Here is a 14,544-nt window from a genome sequence, read left to right as displayed (position 1 = left end):
ATGAAATGCAGTGTGACACGCGATAAGTATACAACAAATTGTAAACGGCCCTGTCGCAGCACAGCAAAAATCGTCAAACGATCTAAGCGTAGGTGACTCGTGGACTGTACAGTTCTAGGAAACATTTCAGTTGGATGTTTTCACTGGGGAGGGTGAAAGAAGCGATTATACCAAGCCGAATTGTGAAGAGATGTCTAAATCTGCAATTTTTGTAGCTATTGTCGATTCGTCTAGGAATAGTTAAGGCTGTATGCTAATCAATGTAAATCATAAAATGGAGCATTTCTGCTGTCGACGTGGATTTGATTGGGAAAAACTAGAGTTAGATCAAATTCTTCCAATTTTTGCTCAATGAATTAATGACATTCAACAATCAAGCAATTAAGAATTAAAAAATTCATGGTATATCATGAGTGTTCTTTCAAGCGCCGTCTCCTGTGAAGCATATCTACCATTTTTGTGCAAAGCTCCCTGGAAAGCGTATTGACTGTGTATGCATGCACGCACATATCGAACTTCGTGCACATATAGACGTGATGCTTTGACGATAAATATTTATTAAAATTCAAATGATTTATTTCAGCCTTGTAAAGGCACAGATAGCGGAGGCGCAGAAAAAGCTGTCAGACAGATTGACGAAGCCGCAGCCCCCTTTCGCTTGGCAGAGCCTTTACAGCAAGACTTTTATAACAAAGATAATTGCACACGGTAATAACAGTTATACAATACTAAGCAAGTACAAAAGGAAACAAAACAAGGTTATACAATATTTAAACGATACTCCCAAAAAAGAAAACAGAACCTACATGCTAACGTACATAGCACCCAAAGTACTGTTCGACGCATTGAAGAGGTCAAAATTATTGTATACATAAGCTATATACATATTCGTATAGAGCTCCCAATCCCTGCAAAATATAGAACGCACATTTTCATTTTTACGCACGTGCCCAACACACACCAAAAGGAAACGGCGACACGTCATAGGAGGCGCCTGAAAAAAAAAAAAAGGGAAAGACTGGGGGAACCGCGGTCGTCTTGCGAGTCTTGCGCGGTCGAACTCCCTCTCCCAGAAGGAATGAAGAGGATCTTGGAAAGCAGCATCAGCTCCCACCAGCGAAGACGGGGCGAGAAAGCCAAGCGGGGCTTTCATTGCTATCTATTTTTTCTTCGTCAAGCGCAACGCCGCCTGCTCGCAGGGGCGCAGGCGAGTTCCCGCCAAATGGCGCGGAGGCTCAAGCAGGGGCGCGAGTTGCCGCCAAATGCTAGCTCTGGATGCCAGCTCGTTCCGCGTCTCTTGGTAGACTAGTTGGTGCATTTCTGTTATCATGGACTGCGCATATAAACGCAAACTACACAAAAGTGACATGGACAAGAACAGCGCAAGCCCTTTCCATGCAGTGGAGCCGCCGTATCTCGCCGTTCAAGATATGCGTACTCGTAAGTGGCATTTTAATTTCATGTTGTGTAATGCATAACCGTCTTTTTCAAGTGAACAAAATTCGCTTTGTATTGCGTAAGTGGTTTTGCAACGTATGATAAACTGCTTGTTTCTTGTGTTTATTTTTTCTGACAGGAAGAAAAAAGAAAAAACAGGCTTTATATGAGAACGGATCAAGCGTTCTAGAGTTGGGACAGGGAAATGTGAGACGTACTTTCATGTATATATTTCTAATATTATTCTTTCGTCTTGTATTTTCCTTAATTTTTCTCTAGGAAACACTAGAACGACACTGCTTAAATTGAAGCACAGTGTGCGAATGACCTGCTACGCTCGAAACTGTTGTCACCATTCGGGAAGAAATCAGGTAAGACGCTTGTCTGGTTTTCATTGCGGAAAAGTCATAATTAATTAGAAGTTGCTTTCGTTCCTTCCCACAGATGAAAAAACAAAACTGTAAATGCCTGTACGATATACGTCTGGTGCATTGCAGGTAAGAATGGATTGTGTGTGGCGCTTCACCGCATGTGGACTAGAGTAGATCTAGGAACATCAGACAAGAATGTAAGTTGTTATGTTATGTAAGTTGTTCCTCAATTTTTCTGTTGTTCCATTTTCGTAGTTTACGTGTAATACTTTGTCACCGTGGTCTCGACGTTATGTATACCTATACATTTGTCTCGTGGCAGTCTGCGTGCAATTTTGTTTGTGAGACTATGTGTTGTATTCGTTTATCGCGCTGCCTGGATGTTTTCTTTTTTTTTGCAATGATATTCTGAGCCAAGCCAGTAAATCCATTCTTCCTGTCCTCATGTTTCCTTGGGCGGCTCTAAAGCGTATCTTAGAGGAATATTTAGCTTTAGATTCCCGCATGGAACAGATGGTGAGTGACATGCTGTGTTTTCTTTTTAGAGAAACTATGTATTCATGTTTAATTTTTGGTTGATTTTCATTTTGTCATTCATACAATACCGCAGCCATATGCCGTTCTGTCATAGAACGTTGTTTCTAGATATATTTGTTTTATGTGGTTAAAACATTTAAAACGAGAGCGATCATATTTCTTATCCTGACCATTATTTTTTCCAGACCACGATAACCACGTATTTGGATGTCTGGTTTAACTCTACATGCGCTGGTTCGTGCAGGTGAACTTTTTTTCCAGATACGGAGGAACGGACACCGGTCATGCCGTGCGCACTCTTCTGCAGGGCATACTTACAAATGAAGCTGCACTGCAGTTCAGCTGGAAAGGGTCGCAGGGGAGGAAGCGCGCCTTCGTGAAGCTCACGGCCATCACGAATCTCATTCTAAGTAAGAAATATGGTATAACAATCAGCTTTCTTGTGCACGTTGCGAACATCGCTGCCAACTGCATGCTTCGTTTTTTTTTTCATTCAAACAAGCTCCTGCATATTGCATCTTGCTGCGTCCAGTATTAGCACTTTCTTGAATAAAATAATGCCGTAATAAGTGAGTTCTACTTGCGGCGTCCATATTTTGTCACTGCTTTTGAGGAGTTTGTTTTTGCTTCACCACATAATATATGCTGTATATGCTGTTTCTGCTTTAATCCATGTATGCTAACTGTTTTCTGCAAAACATAGACCTATCATCGTTGCCATCATGTCAGCAAGTATATATATTATGCCATAAACTTCCCCTCTTGCCTCACCAGACATTTACCTATTCACCTCCTTGTGCCGCTTGGCGCTCCGGGCTCCGGCGCGTTCTTTGTCTCAGCGTCTCAACTTGGCTGTTTCATGCAGTGCTCACGGGAAGCAACAAGACCGATCGTGGTGTAAATAGCCGCGCTACCTATAGACACAGTAGCCACTGTGTGCGTGTTTTGTTATGGTTCCGTGTTGAGTTCCCCCTATTGCTAACGACATATAAATTACCAGCTATCCGGTACATACACGATTTGTGTCGTCCAGCCACTTTTCCTGACAACTTCGATACTGATTTGCACGTTGCTTTGTTATCGTTTCTTTAATGTTTCGTGAATATCTGGCTTATGATCTTTTTGATTGTTTCACTCAGTTCTTCAAATGGAATGCGACTAACCAACTGAACTATAAAGCGGGGGCAGCTTTCTTATGTGTCGCTTTATTGCAGCATCTGTGAGGAGCACCTTCCCAGGTGCTTCACTGGCATCAGTGGCTGGAGTCACCAAACGCTGGTTAGTCGGAGCAGCTGACAGGGATGGAGGCCGGAACGAGAGAAGGCGCCGTGACCCTGCTTCAAGCCCACCATGAACTCGCGTTTGAAACTTTTGTGAACGTGTGGGTGTATATATACAAGACAAATACAAGAAATAAAGACCTGGATAAGAATCTTTTGCCGGGCATTTATGTGGCATGAAAAGTACAAAAGAGCGTTCGCTTTCGTGTGGCCGGTACTTCTATGCCGGCCACCACACAAGCATGATGCATGATGCGCATGCTGTTGTAAGTGCAAATGCTACGATTATTCGGAGCGTCAAAAGCAACGTCGGCTTTCAGTACCGGGCCGATGTAATGCCGACCATTATTGTCGTCAGGGCCGTGGCTTGCCCGCGTGTGGCATGCGCTCGGCTGCGTTGGCCAAATAGAATGGCCTGCAAGCTGGCCGACTGACTGCGTACCTAAAACCTTGGTAGGTCCCCGTATGAGACGCCGACGGCCAAGTAGGCCACAGTGGTCGGGCCTACATCGATTGCCGACGATCGGCCGGGTTAGGCCTATGTCAATCCCCAAAGCTGCGCCGCCCTTGGTTGCCGAAGTCGGGCCAACCGTTTTGCAGTCGACCGGAGACGACGGGCAGACTTTTTTGCCACGGACTTTTTGTTGCTTGGGGGATTAGTAAGAGGCGATTGGCAAGTTGGTGGAAGAAAAGTAGGGAAACGGCAAAAAACGGAAACGTACAAAAGGAAAGTTCACAATAGGGGGTCAGAAAATGTGGTTGTGGGAGTTCATCGTGTTGTTTTTTCATTTTCCTTTTTTTTTCATTTTTAATCTAGATAGTACATTAGGCAGTATAATAGCAAAAGCTTGGTGGCACTACCCAGCGCCTCGTTCCAAAGGGGACACTCATAACATACATACATACATACAGACATACATACATACACACACACACACACACACACACACACACACACACACACATACACACACACACACACACACACACACACACACACACACACACACACACACACACACACACACACACACACACATCCGTCCGTCCGTCCGTCCGTCCGTCCGTCCGTCCGTCCATCCATCCATCCATCCATCCATCCATCCATCCGTCCGTCCGTCCGTCCGTCCGTCCGTCCGTCCGTCCATCCATCCATCCATCCATCCATCCATCCATCCATCCATCCATCCATCCATCCATCCATCCATCCGTCCGTCCGTCCGTCCATCCATCCATCCGTCCATCCGTCCATCCATCCGTCCGTCCGTCCGTCCGTCCGTCCGTCCGTCCGTCCGTCCGTCCATCCAAGATTGGTGGAAGAAAAGTAGGGAAACGAAAAAAAAACAACAACAAAACAAACGGAGACGTACAAAAGCAAAGTTCACGATAAGGGGTCAGAAAATTTGGTTGTGAGAGTTTATCGTGTTTCTTTTTTCTTTTTTAACCTGGGTAGGCCATTAGGCAGTATAATGGCAAGAGCTTGGTGGCGGAACCCACCGCCCCGTTCCAAAGGGGGCCCTCATAGCATGCATCCATCCATCCAGCCATAGTAAATGGGAAATATACGGGGATAAAAAGCCTGTGGTTCAAAGATAGCAAAGATAAAAGGTGAAAGTGAAGGCTGGTTGTCAGAAATACGTGAGAAAAAAAAAGGCCGCACCTAGAATATTTTGGAACCACATAAAATTATTAGGCCGGAAGTCAACAACAAATACAACATATGCTAGACGAAGATGGAAACAAACTAAAGGGGAAGCGGCATTAAATTACATCCGAAAAATAACAGCCGCATCTTTCCAAGGCAATGACGAGGTTGCATTTGAAGAAAAAAAGAGCGTGAAAGAGAACCAGATGCTGGTGCTGACAAATTTCAACTGGAAAAAAAGCTGAAGTTAAAATTCCCAAGTGCACGCCCAGGACTAGACGAACTTCCCGTTAGGATGATTAATGAACCACGACCAAAAAGTAAGGAAGCTCTGGTGAAAGCAGTGCAAAAAATTTTTAAAAGATAGAAGAGTACCAGACAGTTGGCGACAAAGTAGAATGAAATTAATTTATAAAGGTAAGGGCGGAGGAAGATAGGTGAAAACCAGGTTAGGGAAAATATGTTGGTGCCGAAATATCTGTTCAAGCGCAAAAAAAGGCATTCTAAACAAAATCCAGAATGATTTCGGGTGCCGGGGGCTGTTTGGGTTGGGCGGTGCACGACAGAACGAAAATATTTCGGGAGAAAGGGGGGAGCGGGGCTGAAGGCGGATAAGCCACCCCTCCCTGGCTATGCCCCCGGTGCAGACAGGCAGATTTAAAGGCATTTCAAATGTTCACACGCGCACATTTATTGCAAAGCTCATTTTTACGATTGGCTCATACCGCAAACTAAACAGCTGCTTCGTAGCAGCAAATCTGCAAGTGGAAAAAGGTTCAAGATGCACAAGCTTCTAGATCAAATTTATTGCGTACAAGGGAATGGATGAGCAACGGCTGGTGGCAGCAGGGGTAGAGTACTGGTTCTTGGAGCCTTGGGGGCAAAATTCGAAGCCACTGGAAAGGCAACAATCTATAAGGAGTAACAACCGGCTATTTTTATTGCACTGATCGTATAACATGTCAAACTTGTAAATTAATTACTCACATATTGCACACTTCAATATGACTACAGATTTTTATTTATCTCTTCATACTACTCAGGTTAATTTACTATAACACAGCGCTTATTAAACATACAAAAATAATTTTACATTCCTCACGTCTTCTAAGGCCGATCGAAGAAGCAAGATATTGCGGGCGGTACGTAAATACTGAAGCTATCAAAGCTGTCTCATAAGCGTGAGCACACTATTTTTCGCTTACTGGAAAACAATGAACACTACCACATCAATCAACGTTATATGAAAAATCACAACGCCGAAAAAAAAGAGAAAAAACCAGGGCGCAGCGGGAAAATTGTATCTGCTAGTATTTCCCAGGTGAACATAGCCAACTGGTCTTTAGCTGGTTTCAACTGGGGCTGACTGGTTTCAGTTGGTACCAGTTGGAAAGCAACTGGTTTGCAGTTGGGCACAACTGGTCCCAGTAACAAGGAAAACCACTTGCAACTGGTCCCAATGCGGGGCTGACTGGTGTCCTGTGGGCATGACTGGACCAGTTGGTTCGCAACTGGGATCAGTTGGGACAGAAACCAAGTGGTCCCTGTGCAACTGTTCTCAGATCCAACTGGCATGGAAATATGTAACTGGTGTTTGTTTATATGGTCAGACAATTTCATCGATTCATTCTGCATGGATCAACTTTGAGTGAAATTGCATTTAATGATGGTTGTGATCAGCTTATAAATTACTTCCGTCTGTGATATTAGTTCATAAATTTAAAGAACCCCACAATTTGAGTTGAAATTTGTCAGCTTGACTATACACGAAAGAGCACAGAACAGTTCTCAGTATCTTCACAAAAGCTTTGCCCTCTTGTAGAGAGGGGCGTGTCCACAACTAAACAGCCTAGTCAGCTGTGATCTGTTAGCGAATATATATTTTAAAGGTATTTTATTTGCCTATATGATAGGCCCACATAAATATAATTAGGCAAAATACCACAGTTGCTATTTATTGACTAACTTGTATGTATGCTCAAAAGGAAAATGTGTAAGGTTATAATGCTTATAACATGGCATTTATACTAGCCTCACAAATGATAATGAATTTGTGTAGTTGTTATGAAATCAATTGGTCACACTGCTTATTTCAGCAAGACCAAGCAATTAATTTAATGGAAAAATTGAGGGAGAGACCAAAGCATGGGGATGAAAAATTTATTGCCTTCATCACGTTTTCTTCGCATTAAATTTAGTCACATTAAATCCGCTTGCACTAAGATATTGTTAACCACAACACCAAAGGGTAACTAAATATCATTGAAACAGTTTAGAACAGCAAAACATTCTTTGAAAGTGCAATATCATTCATTTGTTTCAATGAAATTTAGAAAAACATCATTATTGACATAAGGATTATAACAGTAACATGAAATGTGGTGCTTGGCCACTATAGTGTACACAACTACTCAAATGGACTTTTTTTCCTGTTTTATCAGTGGACCAAGTGGGGCTGCCCCTACATTATCTCTAGGACAAGTCAGTTATAAGCAGTAGATGAGAAAGAAATAGAATGGGATCGTTCCATTCTATTGATCTGTAAAAGAAACCCATACCATTCTGTTCTATTTGCAAAAGCAATGAGTAAACTGGCTCTTTATAATTACATTTTTCAAAGGCTCCACAAGAAAGTGTGAGGAAGGTACAAATAACAAAGAAAAGCCAGAAAACAAGTTCTACAATGTTATAACTACGTAAACAAAAACACAATATAATTAAAGGCACCATTTACCAGAGGAAATATGTCTTACAGTTGAAATAAATTAACGCCATTTTTCAGTAAAAAACAACATTTTACAAAATTATCAGAAAATTCTAAACAAAGCCTTGAAGGGAAGTGATATAGAAACATTTGTGATGCAACTTTAACGTAGACACATGGAACAACACCACTTTCTATTTCAACAAGGTTTCTCGAATGGACCCTTTCTACCTTCATAATATATGTGGTATGATAGGCCGCGGCTGTTAAAAAATTTTTCGACACTGCAAAGGCTCGCACTCGACCAACTATATCCTTAAACGAGAGCAAATGAACAATTCTGAAACATTTTCCCAGAGGAGTGACTGCAGCTGTGGAGTCAGTTTTGGTTGGCCTTGCATACTGCTCACTGTGAAGAATATACCGAGGCGGTGCAACTCCATTGTGCTCCACTACAGGACAACCAATATTATGGCAAATTTTGCTTTGTAGAAGGTTCAAAAGTGGTTGAGGAGCTGCGTGTGGCTTACCAGTGGGTCAAAACGTTCCTGGTGCAGGGTGCTATTCTTGATTGGGAGTGTCTGAACTTTAGCGCTGGCCAAAGCCTTCAGAATGGCAAATGAGCTTATCATCATTAGGTGCTCGACGATTTGCAGAGGGACACCTTTCGCAGATGCTACAAGTTCCTTTATTTGTCCAAGATTTGATTCGAATGCAAAACACGAGTATGCCCAAACTGGTCCCTGCTGTGCAACACTCTTGGGCAAATGCAGAAGCTGATGCACATTATAAGTCCCTTCTGTTTCACCAAAAAGGAACTAAACCTCAACTACAAGCTTTACCAGAGAACCTGTACTCGCAGCAACATCTTCACAACCGATTGTATCTTGAAGAAGCAGCGAGACACCTCTAATGAGTAAAGCAAAGTGTCTTAAATACTTAGCATCTAAGATTCCATCCATACATGGTATTGCAATAAACAGCAACCATTGTTGCCACTCACTCGCCTTCCAGTACTTTCGTAACGAAAGTGACCGTTGCAGCCGGTGAAAATGGGCAAGTGGCTTCACACTGCAAAGTCGCTCATGAAGCAAGTTCAGGTGCCTTGCACTACGAATGTAGAATTTCTCACCTACTTTTGACAAGTACAACTCAGTGATTTGTCATGCCACACCAAGCAGCACACAGTGCATGCAATCGGGTGTGAACCCGCAAATTAGTTTAAAACTTGGAAGGTTCATTAAGGGTGAGGGACCTTTCACGCCCTTCACAGTCGTGCTTAGTAGTGCTGCCTTTCTCATATGCTTCACCATTTTGTCATGGCTTCTGTCCCTTGTCGGTTCTCCAATGGCGTCGCCGTCGATATTACTCCTAAGACTTCCCATTTTAATAGCTTGAATACTTCTTCCAAGCGCGCATGGAATAGCATTGGAGAGATTGTGTCTCCCTGTCTGACTCCTATCTTTATAAGTATCTTCCTGCTTTTGTAGAGTTAACAAAACTATAGAACCTCTGCAGATATTTTCCAACGTATTTACGTAAGCGTTCTGTACTCCTTCATTACGTAATGCCTCTACTGAATCAAATGTAATCTCTACTGAATCAAATGCCTTTTCGTAATCTATGAAAGCCATAGAGAGGCTTATTATACTTTGCGTATTTCTCGATAACCTGATTAATGACATGGATGTTGTCCATTGTAGAGTATCAATTCCTGAAGCCAGCCTGTTTCCTTGGTTGACTAAAGTCAAGTGCTGCCCTTATTCTATTGGAGATTATTTTGGTAAATATTTTATATAATACTGGGAGTAAGTTAATGGGCATATAATTTTTCAATTCTTTAATGTCTCCCTTTTTGTGGATTAGTATAATGTTCGCGTTCTTCCAGTTTTCTGGGACCCTTGCAGTCGACAGACACTGCGTATGAAGAGCCGCCAGTTTTCAAAGCATTATGCCACCTCCATCTCTTATTAAATCGACTGTTATTCCATCTTCTCCTGCCGCTCTTCCTCGATTCATGTCTTGCAAGGCCCTTCTGACCTCATTGCTAATTATAGGAGGAGTTTCTGTAACCTGTTCCTTACTGTGTAAAATGGAGGTATCTTGGTTCCTCTGGGTACTGTACAGGTCAGTATAGAATTCTTCCGCAGCTTCTACTATATCTTCGAGATTGCTGATGATGGTACCCTGCTTATCTTTCAGTGCATACATTTTGGTTTGTCCTATGCCAAGCTTCCTCCTCACTGATTTCAGGCTGTGGCCATCTTCTACGACTTTGTCAGTTTTTGTCACGTTATAGTTACGAATATCACTTTTCACCTTGTTGATCGGTTTTGACAGTTCCGCGAATTCTATCTGGTCTCTTGTTGGACACTTTCATTCTTTATTAGGTCCTTTGTTACTTGGGAGAGCTTGCCTACGGGTTGCCTTGGTGCGTTGCCTCCCACATAAATTGCTGCCTCTGAAGCCAGCCTAGTTACGGTTTCATTCATTATCTCTGTCATCTTCATCTTTCTGTTCTAAGGCTGCATATTTGTTTGCAAGTACCAGCCTGAACTTGTCTGCTTTTACCGTTACTGCCTCAAGGTTGATCTGTTTCTTTTTGATCAATTTTACTCTGTCTCTTCAAATTGAGGCGAATCCTATACCTCACTAACCTGTGATCACAGCCCTTTACCCTACCTATCACTTCTACATATTGCACTATGCTGGGATCAGCAGAAGGTATGAAGAAAATTTCATTTCTTGTTTCACCATTAGGGCTCTTCCAGGTCCACTTTCTGTTGCTACGCTTCCTGAAAAAGGTGTTCATTTTTCAAAGCTTATTTCTTTCTGTGGATTCTTTCAGCATCTCTCCTCTAGCGTTCCTAGAATCGACACCGTAGTTGTCAATTGCTTGTTCACCAGCCTGCTTTTTCCCCACTTTTGCATTGAAGTCACCCATTACTACAGTATACTGCGTTTGCACTTTTCCCATCGCTAATTCAACATCTTTATAAAACTGATCTATTTCCTCATCATCGTGACTGGTTGTTAGAGCGTAGGCTTGTCCTACCTTTAATCTATGCCTCCTATTAAGTTCGATTACGACTACAGCTACCCTCTCATTAATCCTGTAGAATTCGTCAGTGTTGCCCGCTATGTCCTTATGGATTAGGAATCCTACCCCGTATTGCTTCTTATCTAGACCTCGATAGCAGAGGACATGTCTGTTATTCAGCAATGTATAAGCCTCACCAGTTCTTCTAATCTGACTAAGGCCGATCATATACCAAACAATGACTGATATTTCCTCAAAGAGTCCTGCTAAGCTAGCCTCACTCGAGAGGGTTCGGGTGTTAAACGTTGCAAGGGTCAGTTTCCATTGGCGGCCTGTCCGTACCCAGAGATTCTTAGCACCTTCTGCTGCGTTACAGGTCTGACCGCCGCCTTGGCCCGGTGTTCAGCAGCTGCTGGGGACTGAGGTGCATTGGGTAATTGAGTGAGTCACTTGGGAGGGAGTGGCCGATTACTGCACCAAGGAGGCTAATTCCTGTTCTGGTGAGGAAGTGTCTTGTTGAAGCTTAGTGGGCCTTCCTAATTTGGTTGTACCTGGTTTAGTATAGCCCCTCTCACTCTCGGTATCTTTTGCCGGTGACAGGCGTCACTCCAAGCCTGCAGATGTTGTGCGCTGGCGGAGGTGAATTTCAAACTCAGCATCGTAAAAAAAAAAAAAAAAAAAAAAAAAAAAAACCTGATAGAGAGATCCCAACTTCCAACTATGGCAACCGAGCAGTCGGCATAGTTCAATCAGATAATCCTATCGGCGGCGAGGCTACCTTATCGCCGACAAGTAGAGCCCATAGGGCCCTACATGCCTAAAAACTTCTTTGAATTATCCGCGATAGAAGTGGTGATACCATGTCGCGTTTAAGATATTAATAACGTGCACGATGCACTCACTTTGAACACAAAAGGGGGCATCTCAGTAAGCACATATCTGCAGCGCATTTCGGAGATTTCTGCAACCCATTTCATAAATCTTACGTGCCTAAAGACTTGTTGATGTATCCACGATAGATGTGTTTTCCTGATCGCGATGGGTGATCAATATAGAACGATTTCTAAACGGTTCTGGCCTCGTAGTTCCAGTATCGCACGTTCGCAGACGGCCGCGAACTCGTCTAAGCAAACACTACAGCCGTACCGACAACCATTCACGAATAAATGCTCGTGATTTACAGGAGTGCAAACGGAAACCCGCGAAAACGAGTATAAGAGGAAATGTAGAAGAGATAACTCGACGCAAACTGCGCCTTTTTTGTTTACTTGATGGAAATCTGTATATGAACTTTGCAACTGTGGGCGTTACGTTATTTATTTCTTATTGTTTGCGTGCTACTGCAAACCTTCTCATCACTTTTCTCCTCCTTTAGCGCTGTAATATTTTCTTTTTTTTTTGGAGGGGGGGGGGCTCTCACTAGAAAGCCAGCGCGAGGCATGTCGGTAGAGTAAGTTTAAGTCCATTTAGTATGTCTCAGATGCCTAAAAACATGCATGACTTATCCGCGGTATACGGGTCTTAATGATCGCGGCAGGTGGCACGGCAAAGTATTTCTGAATGGTTCTAACATCGTGGTTTCGGATTCTACCCTACGCAAGGGGCCATGAACGCGGCTGGATACACGATGTGTTTATAGTGGAATGGAACAGCACTTAAAAGTAGTGTGGAAAAAAAGAAAATTAGAAAATGAAAAGCTTTCAGCGCTTACCGCGAGTTCACTAGTCGCGTCTGGAGGGAGGTACACAAAACAGTTCACGGTCTCGGCTGCCTGTTTCGTGCATTGGAGATGCCTTTCGAAACGAGACAGAACTGCTTCTGTTTAGAGAATCAAAATTAATAAATTTACACTCAATAAAGTAGGTCAATATTGCATTAGAGAATCAAATTTTCTAGCAAGGAAATGGAAGTTGCAGGAAAGAAGCCTACAGAATAACAATAAAGAGAAAGAATCTGGATACTGAAATGCCATTTACTAATCTCTGTGCATAGAAATGCCATATCAATAAGCAAGGTATCAATCGTCACTTACAGCCCATACATTGACGAGGGACAACAAAGGATGACGAGGACAAGCGCTGACTTCCAAATGATTTGCCAACACACACACACACACACACACACACACACACACACACACACTATATATATATATATATATATATATATATACTGCAGGGGCGTAGCCAGGGGGGGCTTATGGGGCTTCAGACCCCCCCCCCCCCAATTCTTTCGTGCTGTCCATGCACTGCCGACCAAAGCAACCGGCGTGGTCGGAAATCATTCTGGATTTTGTCTAGAATGTCTTTTTCACGCTCGAAAATACATTTCACCGCGAACATTGCGAACTCGGGCTGGATTTCGCGGCAACACCCATGCACCGGGAGTCACATAACACAAGCAGCCCCATTCGAGCACCAAGTTTCAAGGACGTTTTGATGGCGAACGGGCTCGCCGCGGTATACCGCCGAGGCCGCGGAATCTATGGGGCGCATGGATGTCTATTCAGAAACTTTATGGGTATAAATCGCATAAACTCTAGATGTGAAAGGTGCATTGACATTTACAAAGTTGTGCTTTAGATTTTCAATTGGAGAACTTTGTGGGTTTAATGTTGTTATAAACAATTGACGCCATAGGTCTAATGACTTTTCTCAAGTTTTACATCGGAACATACAACGAGAAATCAACACACTAGCAGACACGTTGACAAAGCACGCAGCGAGGTCCGATCAGATGAAGCGTTCTGGTAGTTCATTTGTGCCATCATATCACATAAGAAAATATCAAAATTTTTTTTTCACCTACCCCAGAACATCCATGTCAAGACACTAAAGCCAGCCAAGGTAACTACGTTCTTAATTATTTTCTCTACTTTGACTTTTATTCGCGAGGACACATTGAGCCTCTTCAACATTTTTTTGTTCTCGCTACCCTACCCGCGGGCTGCCATATCCAGCCAGTGCGCGTACGTTTTTCTCGTGCTGCCCCGACCACCGCGCGGCGCACTCTGGCCGAGTGGATTTTCGCCTGGCAGAGTGTTCGACGCTTCCTGGCTAGCAGACGAGAAAAAGAAACAATGGTCGCTCTCCGCCATCACTGTGGGGACTCAACGGATTGCACTGCGTTCGCTTGTGCGCAACCTCTCCAGAAAGTCTTGTCTGGCCGGTGTAGGACACCGAGCAGTATTCCTATGGTTCTCGGTGGACCAAGCGTCTCATGTTTTCTTCGATATTCCTTCGGTAGCCACATTAGGTGCCCAAAGCGGGCATTCTAGTGTGACCAACATACTTTCCTATGCATTTCTTTTTTTTTTCATTTCGCGGTGCCCCCCGCCTCACTGAAGGAAAAAAAAACATTGTTGCGACGCAGCGAATTGTCGCATGGTGAAAGTTCGATTTTGTTACTTCTTCTTTTCCGGACAGTAATGGGGCAGGCGACGCTTCAGTTGCCGGATGCTCTTATATTATTGCGATAGCAGTTACATGGATACTACAAGCGAATTCCTGGCGTCGCCGTGGCCCTCATGT

At 43.4% G+C, this 14,544-nt stretch overlaps 1 long non-coding RNA gene across 2 annotated transcripts; it reads left to right on the top strand.

Moving 5' to 3' along the window:
• Positions 1–946: 946 nt before the first annotated feature.
• LOC129386091 (uncharacterized) lies at positions 947–3,771 on the top strand. 2 transcript variants are annotated; one of them, XR_008613559.2, is made up of 5 exons: positions 947–1,440; positions 1,577–1,644; positions 1,717–1,808; positions 1,882–2,755; positions 3,560–3,771. It is a non-coding gene; the product is annotated as an uncharacterized lncRNA (long non-coding RNA). The 2 variants fall into 2 exon arrangements; XR_008613557.2 differs by having other exon boundaries at positions 1,577–1,808.
• Positions 3,772–14,544: the final 10,773 nt, after the last annotated feature.

This window comes from Dermacentor andersoni, chromosome 3, assembly GCF_023375885.2.
Source record: "Dermacentor andersoni chromosome 3, qqDerAnde1_hic_scaffold, whole genome shotgun sequence".
Lineage (NCBI taxonomy): Eukaryota > Metazoa > Arthropoda > Arachnida > Ixodida > Ixodidae > Dermacentor > Dermacentor andersoni.
Note: the sequence above shows the minus strand (reverse complement) of the source record. Positions and strands in the feature narration are given on the sequence as shown.